General features: G+C 40.7%; 1 protein-coding gene across 1 annotated transcript in view; it reads right to left on the reverse strand.

Moving 5' to 3' along the window:
• Positions 1-11573, reverse strand: part of frem1b (Fras1 related extracellular matrix 1b) — a 254064-nt gene extending 242491 nt beyond the window's left edge. The window contains exon 1 of the mRNA XM_059647910.1: positions 11551-11573. The gene's annotated coding sequence lies outside the window, so the exon portion shown is untranslated. The remainder of the gene's footprint in view (positions 1-11550) is intronic.
• Between the last annotated feature and the right edge of the window lie 7757 nt (positions 11574-19330).

The following is a 19330-nucleotide window of genomic DNA, read 5'->3' on the forward strand; positions in this document are numbered from 1 at the left end:
CCCATGGTAGGCTCATGCAGAAGGTAGGGAAACATGGGATAGAGGAAAATGTGGCAGATTGGATTCAGAATTGGCTGACCCTTAGAAGATAAAGGGTAGTAGTGGACGGAAAATATTCAACATGGTGCTCAGTTACGATTGGTGTACCACAAGGATCTGCTCTGGGTCCTCTTCTATTTGTGATTTTTGTAAATGATTTGGATGAAGGAGTGTAAAGATGGATTAGTAAGATCGTGGATGATACAAATGTGGGTCGAGTTGTGGACAATGCTGAGGGCTGTTCTAGGTTACAAAGGGACATTGATAGAATGCATCAGAGATAATGGGAACTGCAGATGCTGGAGATTCCAAGATAATAAAATGTGGGGCTGGATGAACACAGCAGGCCAAGCAGCATCTCAGGAGCACAAAAGCTGACGTTTCGGGCCTAGACCCTTCATCTGATGAAGGGTCTAGGCCCGAAACGTCAGCTTTTGTGCTCCTGAGATGCTGCTTGGCCTGCTGTGTTCATCCAGCCCCACATTTTATTATCTTGATAGAATGCATAGCTGGGCTGAGAAGTGGCAGATGGAGTTTAACCCTGACAGGTGTGAGCTGATTCATTTTGGAAAGACAAACTTGAAAGCAGAATACAGGGTTAACAGCAGTGTGGAGGAGCAGAGGCATCTTGGGGTTCATGTTCATAGTTCCATGAAAGCTGCCACCCAGGTGGATAGAGTTGTTAAGAAAACGTATGGTGTGTCAGCTTTCATTAATAGAGGGGTTGAGTTCAAGGGCTGTGGAGTTGTGCTCCAGCTATACAAAAGCCTGGTTTGGCCACCTCTGGAGTATTGTGTCCAGTTCTGGTTGCCTCACTCTGGGAATGAAGTGGAGGCTTTGGAAAAGGTACATAGGAGATTTACCAGGATAATGCCTGGAATGGAGGAAAGGTCAAACGAGGAAAGGCTGAGAGAGCTACCGTTTTTCTCTTTAGAATGACGAAGGATGAGAGGTGACTTGATGGAGGTGTACAAAATGGTCAGAGGTATAGATAGAGTAAACAGCCAGAGACTTTTTCCTATGGTGGAGGTAGCTATTACAAGGAGGCATAGTGTTAAAGTGAGTGGATGTAGATACAGGGGGGACATCAGAGGTAGGTTCTTTACTCAGAGAGTGGTAGGGGCATGGAATGCATTGCCAGAGAGGGTAGTGGAGTTGGTCTCATTGGCGCATTTAGGTGGCTATTAGGCAGGCATATGGATGTTATTATAAGGTAGGGATGGAGGTTAGGTAGTCCTTAGGATTATGGTAAAAGCTTGGTGCAACCTCGTGGGCTGAAGGGCCTGTACTGTGCTGTACTGTTCTGTGTTCTGTGTTCTATGTTCTATATCTCTCCAAACCTTTCCTATTGATGTAGTTATCCAATGTCTTTGAAACATTGTAATTGTAGCCACATCCGACACTTTCTCAGGAAATTCATTCCACATACAAACCACCCGCTGTGTAAAATATTTGCCTCACGTGTCTTTTATAAATCTCTCTCCCTTCACCTTTAAAATGTGCATCCTTGTCTTGAAATCCCCCACATTAAGGAAAAGCCAACTACAATTAACCCTATCTGTACCCATCATTATTTTATAAACTTCTACAAAGTTGCCTCTCAACCTCCTATGTTCCAGTGACAAAAGTCCCAGTCTGTCCAGCTTTTCTTTACCACTCAAATGTTCCATATCCAGCAACATCCTGGTAAATCTCTTCTGAACCATCTGAAGCTCAATAATATCCTTCCTTTAAATGGGCAACCAGAAATGGGCACAGTATTCTGGAAGAAGGCTCACCAATGTCCTGTATAACCTCAACATTGTTTCCCAATTATATACTCAAAGATCAAACCAATGAAAACAAGCATGCTAAACACTTTCAAAACTACCTTCTCTATATGCAATGTAAGCTTCAAGGAATTATGTACTTGAACCCTTAGGTTCCTCAATTCTATAAGGCAAGATAGAAGTACAGTGAGTCTGTATGTTCTGAATGAAGCGACAGTATGTACAACATCAAGGGAACATAATGCTCGTAAGAGGTGCTGTGAGTATCCAAGTTGACACAAAGTGAGGAAACGCTGAGAAAGCAAGTGAACACCACTGAGATGCACCTTGCTCTGATGCCCAAGATGCCTGTCTCTGTATGAAAAGCAGCCTTTCAGCAGTAATGCAACATAAAGTCTCAGTGAGTTCCTCTGCTGTCTGGAGGGATAGCAGAGTGTGGAAGTGAAAATAATATTTCCAGACAACTACAAGTTAAAGGTGAACAGTCATGGCATCAAAGGATGAGAATCCTCAAATTTTGACTAAATAACATGGGAAATGGGGTGGAGCAGGGATTTAATCAGGTCGGGGTTTGGGGGAGGTGTGATTATTGGGCCCAGAGATGGACTGTGTTATATCAGGCCAGTGTGGTTTGGTAAGAGATATAGGTTATGACAGGTGGGAGTGGGTGCCATTTGTAGGGGGAGAATGTTATCAGTTTCAGTGTAGTAGGGGAGGGTGTGGGAGGTTAGACGGAGAGAAGGGTCAAGCAGACAGAGTGAGGATATTACTATTTCCACTGCTGATTGATGCTAAAACTCACTAGTGCCCTTTAGGGAAGGAAACCCATCATCCACTTCTGGTCTGGCCTACACGTGACTCCAGATCCATTGAAATTTGGTTGTTTCTTAACTATCATCTGGCATGGACAGTTAGTTCAAGGACCATTAAGGAGGGTGATAAATATAGGCCCATATATTGCCATCTACATCGCATGAATGAATTGTTTCAAGAAAGCTAAAGTTTTCTCCTATATCATTTTTAAAAAGTTGTATTTGATAGTGCACTCAATTTCTGAGTAACAAATTGCTTCTTTCTCTCGCTAAAAGCAATATCTGTTTGTTGAGAAACCACTCACAGCATCTGATTATATGCCTGGATATTGATGAGAGCGAAGATGACTGCTCTAACCTTTTTAACTTGCCATTCTTATCAAATATTTGTAACAGGTTTATATCATTAACGTGTATGAAGCAATGCTGAAGATGAATAGTGGGTGTACCAGAAGGAGAATGATTCAATCCAAATTTTCTTCCCAAAGACACAATTATGTTATTGTTCAAGGAGTAGATTTTATATTTGCTCTTCTGAGCTCAATTTATCATTGAATTCTAAACTCGATATATCATTAGCCCTGTGCACACAGCACTTTGATGCTGATTTATTTGGTAATAAATGTTCTTATAAAATTTCTATTTAAAACAACTGCAATCAGTCAATGGAATTCTGTTGTCGCAACATCAGTGGTTAATGATCTCATTTATTAGTGTGATTTTTGTGGGTTTTTCAGTTTTCTGTCACATCCTCTGAGAAGCCTCACGCATTTACTTTTGTTATTTGTCTCTGCAGTCTGAGTAAAATGATAAAACGGCTTGCTTGGCAAATATCTTGAAAATATGTTCTGAAGTTAGCAATTCAAGCACATTCAACAAGATTAGGGACAATATATCAAAGCCTACACATGTTCTGAACATAAAGGGTTCTAGCTACATTTTTTTCAATCATTCCAGGTTACATAGGAACACAGGAACAGGAAAGGCCATTCAGCTCCTTAAACCTTTTCTATTATTTGTTTAAATCGTGCCTGAATAGCTATCCTGGTGGAAGTATGTGATATATTCAATTATATGGTCCAAACTGTTTCTGTTGAATTGAGACAGCTTTACACATGGACTCTTAAGGATGAAGCTTGAATGAATTTACAGATCGCATAGTTTTTATGTATCCTTGCTGGATTCCTGGGCCTCCGCCAGGGATTTCCATGTAACTGAAATTTGAAACAGCAGATCACAGCGGCCAGTTATAAATCAAAATTGTCAATGGCCCTTTTGGTCAAGCATTGAATAAGAATTATGTTTAAATAATGTGACATCTATAACCCTGCAACTCATTGCACATTTTTCCAAGCATCAAATGTTCAATCAGTTCTACCTGTAGACATGGCAAGATGGATTCCAAGCAGTATGGTGCAAGTGATAGAAAATATGTTGAGAGGTATTTTCCTGTTGTACAAGTAAGTATATTTGGATTACATCTACTCAAATATGGGCAATCATAATCAGCAGGAAATTGGAAAGGTATTAAAGTGGCTGGATGGATGCAGATAAAACACAATCTATACATGATTCTTCACTAAACTCCAGAAGTTCGATCAATTAGCAGATCAAAAATGCAAAGCTCCAGCCTTCTATCTCATCAGGGAGCATTGATTACTTCCTGAAAATAAACAGTGAAGCCTTATAAAATTGAGAAGGGGGTTGCTAATTGGATTTACCGTATGAAGAGACATGAAATAATCGAGTTATTAATTGTTATATATAGAAGATTTTTTTACATCACTATGGAACAAAAGGTTTCTGGTTATATCAAACTGCATGGAAAAGTAAAATGTTGCTTAGAAATTTGAAAAAAGGCTGAATAATGAATAGAAAAATAAGGAGGAAGATTGTGATTAAAGGAAAAGTAATGCATATCTGAGCAATGATGACAAAACATTTAACACCAAAACTACTTTCTTCGAGTGTAAAGTTATCGACAACAAGATGCTATTAAGGATGGTGAAGGGCACGATTCTAAACATATACCCAAAGTGACAGTGATTTCATCCAAGAGACAGAGATCCTCATCAGAAGCCAGGCCTTGGGCAGCTCAAAACACTTTTAGGTTGAAACTTTATTTGAATGCAGCTAGTGACATGCAGATACCAAATGGGTTCTCTGCTATTTTCAGTCCACTGTGGTGGAGAGAAATTGTTTGGAACTGGGGAGGGAGTTTTTTTAGTTGATAATAAGCTGTGGCATTTTTGTGGTGATTACAAAGAATCTCAAATGCACAACAAAAAATATGCTTCACCATACTCTTCCTTAACATTAAACATACGAATGTGGTTGTGTCCTAAAGGTATATCTGATAAATTTTAGGCAGGATTCAAGGATCTTCACACATCTGGTTGTACACTGGGATCTAGAAAAGTGAAGGACTGCATCATATTCCTAAGATATACTACTAATCATTCTGCTCAATCTCAGTAAAATTGGAGGTGATGTTCAAATAAAGTGAAACCCCAATAATACTGCCTCCTCTCAAATTAATGAGGCATGAGTAGTCACTACGTACCTGAATAGATGAACAGTTAAATACTTTGTAAAAAATGTTTCTTAAATTCATTTTTTGTGGGATGTGGACATCGCTGGCTGGCCAGCATATAATGTCCATTCCTAGTTGCCCTTCAGAAGGCGATGGTGAGCTGTCTTCTTGAACCACTGTAGTCCACCTGCTGTGGTTTGACCTACAATGCCATTAAGGAGGGAATTCCAGGATATTAACCCAGCAGCAGTGAATGAATGGTGATATATTTCCAAGTCAGGATTGTGAGTGGCTTGGAAGTGAACTTGTACGTGGTGGTGTTCCCACATATCTGCTGCCCTTGTCCTTCTAGATGAAAAGTAGTGAATGAATGAAAGCTTTCATTACACTTTATTTTCCAAATCATTTTGAGACACTCCATAAAAAGGGTGCTCACTTCCCACTTTCAGTAAAAAAGCAATAAAGTCAATAAATCATGGTAGAAAATTGTGGTAGTCTACTGGATTCCAGGATCCAATTGCAGCTATACCATTATTTTGTACCTGATGCGAGATGGCTTAACTCCATCTTTTACAACTACAAATTCTGACATAAAAGCATCAAAGCATTCACTCCATTATGCCCGCTAACTCTTTGCTAGAGCAATGAAAATAACTTACACTGGCCAATTCTCTCTCCATGGCCTTATACCTTCCACTGTTTCAAATATTTATTGGCACATTCCTTAGAAGATGGAACAGTTTTAATTACCTCCAGCAGCAAAGCAATCCAAGCTCAAGTAACTCAGTGTAAGTTCATTTCTCCTAGTCCTTCCTCACTTGTGGTGACAATTGGGGTCTGATGACGCAATTATGACCCCAATGCTAATTAATAAGTAATGACAACGTCTTGTCCAGCAGAGAAACTGAGACAGAATCATCTTTCAAAATTACTGAAGCAGAGGCATTCAGTTGTAGGCAATTGGATTACTGGATTCTTGTGCTATTGTTGCACAGTTTGGGTTATCACGAGAGTTTTTTTTATCTTCAAACGTTGCTTCTTCCTAAGGTCTGTAACTTTTCGTAACTTCCAAGTTGTTATTATTGTCAGTTTCATTAGGTTAAAGGATGATGTCAATTATGTAACCAGAATGAGGAGCAGCTGGCCTTATTTGCAAACAAGGGGTCAGGGATCTGTTTGTACAATGTCTATTCCACACAGAGAGTGTATAGTTCAAGAACTGTTTCTTTGAATCTGTTTGAAGAGTAATGTGTAGGAATGTGTAATTGTCCAGACAAGCTGTTGCGGACCTTAACAAGACCTGCTGCCTGCTGGATTGAGAAGTATGCTTTGCTAGTGACTGCCAAAAATCATCAGAGCCCTTAAATTTTTTTGTCTTCTGTCAAATTACCCACTCACCAAAGAAGTTAACAGTACAGGGTTTAGAGATTTGTGCTAGCTTCCTTCACATCTGGGATATCATTGACTGCTTATGTAGAAACATGCAGCATAGAGGAAGGCCATTTGGCCCATTATGTTTCCTCCTGTTGCTGTCAGTGCACCAGGAAATATCAATCACATAGCATTTCTGAACAAGCAGGATAATCATTTCAATCATACTAAGTGACTCCCCAGTTATAAAAAAACACTCATGCAAGTTTATGCATTATTGATCCAGCTAGAGAAACAGCCTGAACCCACAACAGCAATAAATTCAATGGCCATTATTATAAGATTTTTTAAAGGTATAATTACTAGTTTTCCTCTTCCTGGCTGGATTGTTTGAGCAAAGTTGGGATCTTCTACAAGTCTTTATTTTTTAAAAAATATTGACTGGTTACTATATCATACGTTTTTACCTTGAACTGAAGGGGTGGAAAATTTGACAGTAAGACTCCAGGGAAGGATGGGGTTGGAGGTGGCAAGATGGTATGAAAATGCCCATCTCTATTATTTCATACTACTTTCAAAACTTTTCAAATGTTTCTAAAATAAAACAGCAAAATACAATTTCCAATCAGCAATGCCCACATCTAATGAGTGATTTTTTTTTAAAAATCTGTTTTGAAGCAATAACTACCTCACATATGAATGAATACAATCTCTCTGGGATATACAAATTAGTTGAGTGTTTCAAGCAGGAGGAAAGACTAAGACTAGCTGTTCTGAAGGTAGCTTGAGCTATGAGATCTCTCCCTCTCTCTTTTTCGGGAAATGATTGCCCAGATCTACAAAAGTAACCATCTCTGAGAAAAAAAAACACATAAAACTGAATCTCTTAAATCACTGTCATTTGCTCCATACACTGCTTACCTGGGCAAGCCTGTTTGAGTAAATTTTTTCACTAGCCCAAAATGTAAATAGTTGAAAACTGAATGAAATGGCAAATTAGATTTTCTCTCAACTCTAACTCAATGTAACCTGTCACAATCAATCTAGGGCTGGGAGAAAACAGGAGTCTTTTCTCCCCTTTTAATCTTGTTGTAACTCATTAAAAAAAGAAACATTTTGCTTCAAGTGATCACCTTTTGCAAATTTCATAAAAGCCAACGTGTTTTATAATCAACAAAGTGCATTTGAAGTGTAATGGAGGAATTGTGACAGACAATTTCCACACAGCACCGCCCTACAAACAGCAATGTGATGATAACCAGATATTCTACTTTGTTGATATTGACTGAGCGTAAACACTGGGGATATTCGGAATTAGGTCTTTGGAATAATTCTCCTGCAGTTCTTCAAAATAGTGCCATGATATCATCGAATCAATCATAGAAACCCCACACAGTGTGGAAAAGGGCCATTTGGCCCATCAATTGTACAGTGATGCTCTGAAGAGCTTTCCTCCCAGAACCAGAATCCCCTGTATCCCCATAATCACACAAATACCATGGCCAATCCATCTAACCAGCACATCTTTGGATTGTGGGAGGAAACTGCAGCATCCGGATGAAAGCCAAGCAAACATAGGGAGAATGTGCAAACTTCACACAGACAATTGTCCATGGCTGGAATTGATCCCAGATCCCTGGTGCTGTGAGCGAAAGTCTTCCATAACCAACAGAGAATATAGCCAGGACATTAGTTTTATATCTAATCCAAAACACAATATCTCTAATAGTACAGAACATATCAGTTTGGAGTTTCAGCTTACTGAGTTCACATGGATCTTATTGGAACTTACAAAATATTGAGAAGCCTCCCTAATCTGACCTTACTCCCACCTATCCCCTCCTCTCACCTCAAGCCCAACCCCCATCTCCTATCTACTAACCTCGTCCTGCCCCCTTGACTTGTCTGTTCTCCCTGGACTGACCTATCTCCTCCCTACCACCCCACCTACACTCATCTTTACTGTCTCCATCACCGCCTCTTTGACCAGTCTATCTCCTCTCCACCTATCTTCTCCTCTATTCATCTTCTATCCGCCTCCCACTCTGTCCCTATATATTTCAGAACCCCCTTCCCCTCCTCCATTTCAATCTAGGCCTGAAACATCAGCTTTCTTACTCCTATGATGCTGCTTGGCCTCAAAGATAATGGGAACTGCAGATGCTGGAGAATCCAAGATAACAAATTGTGGAGCTGGATGAACACAGCAGGCCAAGCAGCATCTCAGGAGCACAAAGGCTGACTTTTGGGCCTAGACCCTTCATCAGAAAAGGGGGATGGGGAGAGTGTTCTGAAATAAATAGGGAGAGAGGGGGAGGCGGATCGAAGATGGGTGGATGAGAAGATAGGTGGAGAGGAGACAGACAAGTTAAAGGGGCGGGGATGGAGCCTGTAGAGGAGAGTATAGGTGGGGAAATGGGGGGGGTGATAGATCAGTCCAGGGAGGATGGACAGGTCAAGAGGGCATGATGAAGCTAGAAGGTAGGAAATGGAGGTACGGCTTGAGGTGGGAGGAGGGGATAGGTGAGAGGAAGAACAGATTGGGGAGGTGGGGACAGGCTGGGCTGGTTTTGGGATGGAGTGGGGGGTGGGGAGATTTTGAAGCTTGTGAAATCCACATTGATACCATTGGGATGCAGGGTTCCCAAGCGGATTATGAGTTGCTGTTCCTTAAACCTTCGGGGGGCATCGTTGTGGCACTGCAGGAGGCCCAGGATGGACATGTTGTCTAAGGATTGGGAGGGGGAGTTGAAATGGTTCATGACTGGGAGGTGCAGTTGTTTATTGCGAACCGAGCGTAATAGTTCTGCAAAGTGGTCCCCAAGCCTCTGCTTGGTTTTCCCGATGTAGAGGAGGCCACACCGGGTACAGCAGATGCAGCATACCACATTAGCAGATATGCAGGTGAACATCTGCTTGATGTGGAAAGTCTTCTTGGGGCCTGGGATGGGGTGTGAGGAATGAATTGCGGGAAATGCTGGGGACATGGTCGAGGGCGTTCTCAACCTCTGCTTGGGGTGAAGCTGTGGACCCTGAAGAACGAGGACATCTGGGATATACAGGAGTGGAATTCCTCATCCTGGGAGCAGATGCAGCAGCGTCAAAGGACTTGGGAATAGGGGATGGAATTTTAGCAGGAGGGTGGGTGGGAGGAGGGGTACTCTAGGTAGCTGTTGGAGTCGGTGGACTTGAAATGGATATCTGTTTCTAGCTGGTTGCCCGAGATGGAGACAGAGGTAGGTGAGGGATGTGTTGGAGATGGGCCAGGTGAACATGAGATTGGGGTGCAAGGTGTTGGTGAAGTGAATAAACTGTTTGAGCTCCTCTTGGGAGCACGAGGCAGCACCGATGCAGTCATCAATGTAATGGAGGAAGAGGTGCGGTTTAGGGCCAGTGTAGCTACAGAAGAAGGATTGTTCCATGTAACCCACAAAGAGGCAGGCATAGCTTGGGCCCATGCGGGTACCCATGGCCACCCCCTTTGTCTGTAAGAAGTGGGAGGAATCAAAAAAGAAGCTGTTGAGGGTGAAGATGAGTTCGGCTAGGCGGATGAGGGTGTTGGTGGAGGTGGACTGGTCAGGCCTGCAGGACATTAAGAAGCGTAGGGCCTTTAGGCAATCTGCATGGGGAACGCAGGTGCATAGGAACTGGGCGTCCATGGTGAAAATGAGGTGTTGGGGACCACGGAATTGGAAATTCTGGAGGAGGTGGAGGGCGTGGGTGGTGCCACGGATGGAGGTGGGGAGTTCCTTAACCAAGGGGGAGAAAATGGTGTCCAGACATGTAGAGATGATTTCAGTGGGGCAGGAGCAGGCGGAGCAATGGGTCGACCAGGGCAGGCGGGTTTGTGGATTTTGGGAAGGAGATAGAAGCGGGTGGTAGGGTGTTGGGGAACAATGAGGTTGGAGGCTGTGGGTGGGAGGTCTCCTGAGGTAATGAGGTTGTGGGCAGTTTGGGAGATGATGGTTTGGTGCTCGGGGGTGGGGTCATGATCCAGAGTGGTAGGAGGAGGTGTCGGAGAGTTGGCGTCTGGCCTCAGCGATGTTGAAGTCAGTGTGCCACACTACAACTGCGCCTCCCTTGTCTGTGGGTTTTATGGTGAGGTTGGGATTGCGGTGGAGGGAGCGGAGGGCTGCATGTTCTGCAGGGGAGAGGTTAGATTGGGTGAGAGGGGTGGAGAGGTTGAGGCTGTGTTCATCCAGCTCTACACCTTGTTATCTCGGATTCTCCAGCATCTGCAGTTCCTACTCTCTCAGGAATGCCAGAATGTTTCGTTCTTTTTTGAATTGTTCAACTGGATATTTATTATGCACTCGAATCACTGTCCATGGCTAAGTGAGCAAAGTTCTTTGTCATCCTACACATTTACACAGTTTTAGTTTAATACAAATGGCAAGGGTTCAGTTCCATCATGTTCTTTCCTTGCAAATCAATGAGCATGCTGATGGAGCATCCCAAGTAGCTGCTTGCTACTCACAAGGTCTCACTCAAATGTCTCAGTTAAAGGTTAGATGAATATATCTTTCCTTCTGAGTTCTTCATCAACTCCTACAGCAAAGGTTGGACCTATTTTGAGGAGGAAATTATGCAAAGTAAATTCTTTCCACCATTTCTTCTACAGGCTTTCAATGGCAACTATATCTTTAAATGTGGAATTCGATCTGGAAATACATATTGCCTCAGGCTTAACATTATAGCTTAAGTAAAGTAATTAGTAGACATTAGGCTATAGTTACTTCCTGAGGAAAGGTTACAATACATTTAGAATTGTTTCAGAACTTAGCTAACTAGATGCGGGAAAAGTAGTCCTCGTCCTCTCAATTAAGAACAGCTTTCAAATTATAATCAACATAGATAAGGTATCTTTTACTTTTGTTCTTTTGTTGTGACCCTGAGGAAATAAGTACAGTCATGTAAATAAGTTAGAAATAAAGAAAAGCATGTGGGATTAATAAATCACCTACTCCCTTAAATTAAGACAACATGTGAACTAAGAATAAATCAGAATGGCTCTAAAATCACTTACTTGAAGGTGATTCCACATACTGTAGGTTGTGGAAGAGTGTAATTCAGTAATTGTGCAATTCTGGGTTTTGCTCTAACAATGCCATACATAAATCCCCTTAAGTTTCATGATATACAGAATAAGTGTTCACTGTCCAGTGACTATCACATAAAAATGATCGAGTTAAGATGGGATGGCATCCACTGTCTGACATTCCATTACTTTTGCGTTTCCCACACCCCTTGAGAGTGTGCTTCATGATTTAAAAGGAGCAGTTTGCCAAGACACATTCATCAAGTTGGAAATGTTTAGGTATAAGGGCACTGCTGAACTGAGATTTCTCGTGACACCTTTGGCTATAACTTGTACTGCGGATAATAGAAAAATATATTTACTTTTCTGCTTCAAAAGCCTTTCCCTATATTCTGCATTAACAAAGCACTTTAGTTAAATAGATTTACTGAGTTTGTATCTGAGTTGGCCAATGGGAATCCACACATTACATGATCTTTATGTTGTAGGAAGAGGAGATACAGGAAGCTCTAACAGCAGCCAGATTGGTGAGTCTCTGTCACGGTATGTGGCTTTGGAGGAGCTCTGTTTGTTGTTGCAGAAAATCTGAAATCAGAGATCCCCACATAATGTGCAGCTTTGACTGCGGTGGAGGAAGTGCCCCCAGCTCTCAACACAGGGCAGCACAAGTGCATTCAATTTTATAATTGTCCCACATCGATTGAAAATGAGAACAAAGTTTTTTTAAAATATTTGTTCACAGGATGTGTACATTATTGGCTGGGCCAGCATTTTTTGCCTGTCCCTAATAGAACTTGAGGATTTGGTGGTTTCTTGAAACGTAGCAGGTACACCTGCTGTTAGGGAGATCCAGGGGTTTGACTTAGGAGCAGTGAGGGGCACTTGTATATGGTAATTTTCCCATCAATGTGCTGCTCTTGTCCTAAGCTTCTGAGTGGTAGAGATCATGAGATTAGAAGGTGTTGGTGGAAGAACCTTGGTGCGGTGTTACAGTACATTTTAAAGAAGGTACAAGCTGTTAGCTTTGTGCATCAATAGTGGAGTAAATGAATGCTGAAGGTGGTGAATAGAATGCCAATCAAATAAATTTGTCTCAGATGGTGTTGAACGTCTTGAATATTATTGGATCTGCACTCACAGGCTTGTAGGTATTTCACCACACATCACCTTTGAGGAGTCATGGGTGAGTTACTTGCCATAGAATTCCTTGCTTCTGGTCTATTCTTGCAGTCACGATGTTTATAAGTTTATCCAGTTCAATTACTTATCAATGGTAATCCCTAATGCGTTGGTCACCGGATGTCACAGGAAAATGGTTAGATTTGTCTTTCTGAAGAGGATCGTTGCCTGGCATTTGAATGGCACAAATATTACTTGCCACTTATCAAGCCAGGATTCTGGCAAGGACTTGCTGCATTTGGACATGGACATTTTCAGTATATGAGGAGTTGCAAATAATGCTGAGCATTGTGCAATCATCAGCAGAAGTCTCCACTTCTGTCCTGATGTTACAAAGAAGATCATTGATGAAGAACTATCTGAGCAACTCCTGAAGAGATGTCATGAGACATCCGGCAGAAATTTTAATAAATGTCGGATTTTCCAGGATTATGGTGGTTATTGATTACACAAATGAATAAGCCATGAACAACAGAGCTTCCATGCCGTAAATGTGTCAATCACTTGCAATGATATGCCCAGCCTTGAATTCATGGAATACTGTGAAGTATCCTCATGCGTTTGTAATTCATCAGCCCAAAATTAGGGTCAGGGAGCAGAATGACTCAGAAGTGATTCCACGGCCCATGACTCCTCCCTGTATATCAAAAGAGATACATGGGAACACCACAATGAAACTTGAATGGCACAAAGTAAAAATTGTGTTAGCTGGTGAATGATTCAAAGGATGGTTCCAGTGTCTGGACTGGTTGGGGTGCCTTGTGGCATGTGTCACCATTAACTGAATAATATGTGTGTTTATACAACTTTACAATCAAGGGAGGACAGCTGGTAAATATCATGGGGAATATGAAGGACGCTGACAATGATGCAATCGCTGAATACACAACCTGAAGAAACAGGAAACTAGTCCAGTTGTTGCTGGACAGCTGACAGCCAGACTCATTCCATACATTTTAGCAAACTTTGGTACTCATTCAGTGCTCACAGATTAGCAGAATGTGATCATTTGGCAGTCAGAGCCCAACAAAGATCAGCTCTCTCTCACTAACCTCACAATAATTGAAGTAATATCATATCCTAATCCTGCCTTTGAGGCATAGACATGAGTTGCCACATTGCTACTGGGAGCAGGATTGTTATCAGTGACTAGTGAGCAAATAAACCACACAGAGTTAAAAATACTCTTCAATCACTGAGAGTTAACTGAATTTGCTCCAATACATCTGGGGTGCTACTTTGAATGTAATCTCACTTCAGTAGGTGTTCTACACCAAGTTGGAACTTCTATCAGATATGTATAGTACCATATGATCATTTTCATTCCTATCCCACTCATTAGCTCCAGATCTTGAGATAGGCTTTGTAGAATCTCTATGTATTTATCTGAAGCTTTACTAACATTTCCTGTTCATAGCAGAAACCTAAAACACTCATCGGCCTGTCCACATCTGCATGCTCTCAATCCTTTCTATTATGTAGCTCAATGATCAATTCTATGTCTATGCTAACATATAACTTAAGTGTGTTTCTAAAACAAGTCCACCCACACATAAGTTTGCAACTATCTTTTTCAGGTTTCATCATCATTATTTCACATCCCATGCTCATCATTTGAATCCCTCTGCCCATCATTCAACATGAAATTGGCCTGTTGAACATTATAACACTGTCTCACTATGCTCAGGATGTATCATCTTTCCTTTCCTCCTTGATCACTTCCTGGTTACAGAGCTTCCCAAAGAGTGGGACTGAAAGCTTGGGGCTCAAGCTCTGAAGCTGCAAGGGCTGACCCTCGTCCCCCTTTCCTCAGCTATAACAGGTCTTTTCGTCCTTCCTCATTGATCACTGATGGATCGGAACAGCCTCGAATAAAGGCCTGGAAGTGGGAAGTTGGAGAAATGCTGTCAAATCTTTTAATTGACAGAATAGAATGTGCCATAGTTAAAGGTGATTCCATGCTCAATCCATAATTCTACCTCTTGCCTAGTTGGCTAAATTGAATGGTAAAAGTCTTGCAGAACCTATAGAGTACCAAACAACTTGAATAGCTGGCAAAATGAAACAAAGGTTCAATGTGAGACTGGCAAATTTTTAATAAAAGCCTCTTGAATGTGGTACCTGCTTCCTGTGTTTCTTATACCACTCATAGTGCCATGGAGGTAATAATTAGATTCAGATTTGGATTTAAACTGAGAGAGTTAAGCACTCAACTTGTTTTAAAAGCTCAGTGAGTTCTGTGTGGACAGGGGAATGTTGATATTACTGGGAAAGATTTCTGGTGAAAATTTTTACTGTCGGATTTGATGTTAAACCTATTATGATCATTTTAGAATTTAGTTCCTTCAAAGCCGGGTGAAAATTGGTGAAAACATAAAAGATATTTTGTAAAGGTGTCTTTTTTTATTTCACTTTGCAGCAAAGACAAATAAATGTAATTTCCACTTTTAGCTTTGGAGATATCTGATGAATCAACAACTCCAGGGAGAAATACCGATTGACCCTCCATGTGACAGACTCAAGAAGTCATGTGTGAGAAAGGAATATTTTCCATTTTAATCAATATCAGCTGATTAGGTGTAATCTAGCCATATATTATTTCATGCAGATATCTATGGCCATGATGGATTATTTTTAAATATTCATTTAAACTGAGGAATATTTAAATTAATTTCACATTGAAACTTTTGCTATAATCTAAGTTGCTATGGTCTGTACAAAATTGGCTTTTAGATTCATAAACAAATGAGTTAAGTATAAACTGATTATCACTGCAAATTGTGTACACATCCTTGTAATTCTAAATCTATCAGCTGGAATTGTGATAAGAAAGCAAATACACTGATTCATGTGTTTTAGGTTCAGCATGTAGTGATATTCACAGTATAGAAAGTTCTACCTATTCAGATCTTGAGCATCTCTTCAAATGTTTCTATCTAATGATGTCTTCTCCACAAAGTAAATTTGATAATGGTTGGTACGGGAAAAATGCAGCAAGAAGTGGACTTCGGCATTCTTTTGATGTGGTTTTCAGATTGAAAGTGACACATGAAGTCGTCCCATGTAGATCCAATGAAGAATTATTGTCACCCACATACCATAAAAATTGGAGTCATTTGTGTCAGCTGTATTGCCTCAAGTAGTATTTTAACCATTTCTTTTGTGAACTGGAGCCTGTATCTTAGCGTTTCCCAAATACGGTCTCACCCTATACTGAGGCTTGAAAATTGTTATGACACCTGTCCATGGCAACTGGGGATGGGGGCAAGTAGTGAGAGCAGGAGCACAACTGCCAAAACTCAGGACGAGCTCCATGGTGGCCATTGCTGACTCTTAGCACAGAATCCCAAAATTTTGGTCCACAACTCCACCTGGGGTCTCAATTTCCACTTTGTGAAGTCCTGTTCAGAATACTGTCAGATGTGAGAGCAGAAGTCGGCCATTCTGTTGATCGAGTCTGCTCTGCCATTCAGTAAAGTTGTGGCTGATCTGATAATCTTCAACTGTACCTTCCTGTCTTATGCTTACAGTTTTTAATACCCTTACTTGTTAAAACCTATCTATCTCAACTTTGAATATGCTTAACAACCCAGCCTTTACAGCATTGTGTGGTAAAGAATTCCATAGGTTGATACCCACTGAAGGAAAATAAATCCTTCTTATCTCTGTCTTAAGTAGGAGACCCTTCACTTTGAGATTATGCCCTCTGGTCTGGGATTGTCCCACAAGAGGAAACAACATCTTGCATCTACCCAGTAAAGATGCACATGATACAGCAGTTTAAATGAGTTAACACTATTCTAAACAATTGAAAGTGAATCATTACAAGATTTGGGCATCGCTGCCTATGATGGAATTTCTTGCCTATCTTGAATTTGTCTTGAGAAAGTGGAAAAGAGCTGCCTTCCTGAGCCACTGCAGTCCATTTGGTGTAGGCACACTGACAATACTATCAAGGAGGGAATTCCAGGATTTTGATCCAGTGACACTGAAGGAACAGTATTATATTTTCACTTGGAGGGGAGCTTGCAGGTGGTGGGATTCCCATGTATCTGTTCATGTCCCTCCAGATGATAGTGGTTGTGAAATTGGAAAATGAAGTCGAAGGTGCCTTGTTGAATTTTCAACAGTACAACTTGACGATGACACAAACTGTTGATACGGGGTGTCGATGGTAAAGGAAATGAATATTTGTAAATGTAGTGCCAATCAAGCAAGTTGCTTTGTCCTGAATGGTGATAACAAAGTGTGGAGCTGGATGAACACAGCAGGCCCAGCTGCATCATAGGAGCACAAAAGCTGACATGTGCCAGGCTTCTAGAGTGTTGTTGGAGCTGCATTCATCCAGGCGAGTGGGGAGTATTCTGTCACACTCAGTCATAAGTGAAGTATTCATTAAAAGGTTGCTAGCCTTTGAGTTGTTCTTTGGCTACAGCATTTATGGCTAATCCAATTGTGTTTCTGTCAACGGTAGCTGCCTGGATTTCAATAATAGAGGATTCCGTGATAGTGATGCCATTAAATATCAAAACTTGGTGGTTAGATTCTCTGTTGTTGGAGATGGTCATTGCCTGGCATTTTTGTGATACATATATTAATGAGATATAGATGTGGGTATGATTTTTAGTGGACAGAATTATTTCTTTGTTGTATCGAGCAAAAGTAAGGATAGCTCCTCTACGAATATATCATAGGTGACCTAGCTCCATTGAAGATTATGGGAACTGTTACAATTATACACTGTTTATCCATGCTAGCATTTCAATAAAATTTAATATTAAAGAGAATGAAAGATTCAGGAATATTCAACTGGAATAACATAATTTTATCACACACATGTAGTAATATAGCATAAATGACTAAAAAATTAATAACATAATGATGGGTAACATCCAGGAGGAAAAGCTACAACATTCGTTGTATTGCAGTTGATATAATTTTCAGAGTTGTTCTATTATTTTGTCAAATCAAATCATTTGATGATAAGAATGGTTTACAACTAGATCATAGATGCTTTCAATTCAACAAATTGCTGCTTATCCCAAATACTGATATATCGAATCGCCCAGTGGCAAGTAGAACAGAGCTCACGCTCCGCAGACAGAAAGATTTCTTTCAGATTTTTGCTTATAGTTAGTAACTGTACATTAACATGGATATAATGCAGTGAATGATAATTGTCCATTTTAAAGATATCACTTCTTCTGAACAGTAACTTCCAATTATGTAAATTAACTTTATGAAGTAAAAATGGCAGCCTGGTCAAAATTGTTCATTTGTTTAGAAAGGGCATTTCCTCCTGGAAGAAATAATTCAGCAAGTAGATAATAAAGATCAACACTAATGAGATGAGGAACCAGTCCTACAGCATATTAAATTACCATATTTCCACATAATTAGTTTGTTTTCCACTTGAAATCAGAAAGTAGCTTGGCATTGCATTCAGTGCCTCAGGTTGGTAGCTTCATTGGGATTCTATAGCTAGTGTTTCATCTGCTGAATAATTAGAGGAGTAATCTGTCTGAATCAAAATTTTATTTGGTATAAATATTATTCAACTCATGAATACTGTATGTACCTATCAAGCAAATCAAGCCAAAATAAAATAAAAGTAAGCAGATAGAGAAATCAGCTGATTGTTGGAAACATTGTTTTAATCAGCATCTACCCAACTAGAGGGAGTTTAGACAGATGTTAGCAGGCGTTATCAATAAAGAGAAAAGAGCAAAATAGCATAATTGGTTATATAATTGCAATATATTTTCTCAGTGAAATCAACCTTACCTGTTTCCTATTAAATATATAGCGAATGTATTTGATTCAAGTAATTCATTTGTGAGCGATATCAGCATTTAAAGACGTGGGATTTTAACATGCTACATTAGAGCACTTTCTAGTTAAAGAATCAAATTTTGTAGCCCTGATGATTCAGTATGTTCAAAGTAAGACAAATCAATGCAGACCAGAAAAACACAGTATTTGAATTCCAGATTCTGCAGTTAGCTGAACTCGACTAACAGAGCTTTAGTAATAAAGAGAGCCTAGTTCCGGCTCCTGATTACAATGAAGTGGACCCTGATGGAAAGTATGAATATTGGTGTGGAGGTAGTTGCAATGCTTCTCAAGTTAAAAGCTATTGAATATTTAAAAAAAACTCAATAAAAGATTTACAATCATCATTGATCAGTAAAAGACTTTGCACTTAGCTCAGATTCACTACTCTCCAAGAGAAGAAAGGCCCTGAGGCAGTAAATTTATATTGCCCTGCCCCCCTACTGGGGAGTGAAAGTATAACATTTATTGAAGTGAGTCAGTGCTATGCCCGCAGGCTCCCTGTCTCAGCTGGTACTTTACCAGTGACAGCATAGGTGGCTGACAACCCATCCACACTTGAGTTAACTGAGGCCCTTAAGTGACCGATTAATCTCGTCCCTCCGTCACTGGTGTTTTACCAGCAGTAACTGGGATATTGCAGGGGAGTGCCAAGTCACATGGGTGTGCCAAGTCACATCCCAGTAGTGGCCAGAATTTCTTGTGGCACTGCTGGGACTGGAGAAGAACTCCATCTGTTTTGGACAGCAACTCTCAG

Source organism: Stegostoma tigrinum, chromosome 8, assembly GCF_030684315.1.
Source record: "Stegostoma tigrinum isolate sSteTig4 chromosome 8, sSteTig4.hap1, whole genome shotgun sequence".
Lineage (NCBI taxonomy): Eukaryota > Metazoa > Chordata > Chondrichthyes > Orectolobiformes > Stegostomatidae > Stegostoma > Stegostoma tigrinum.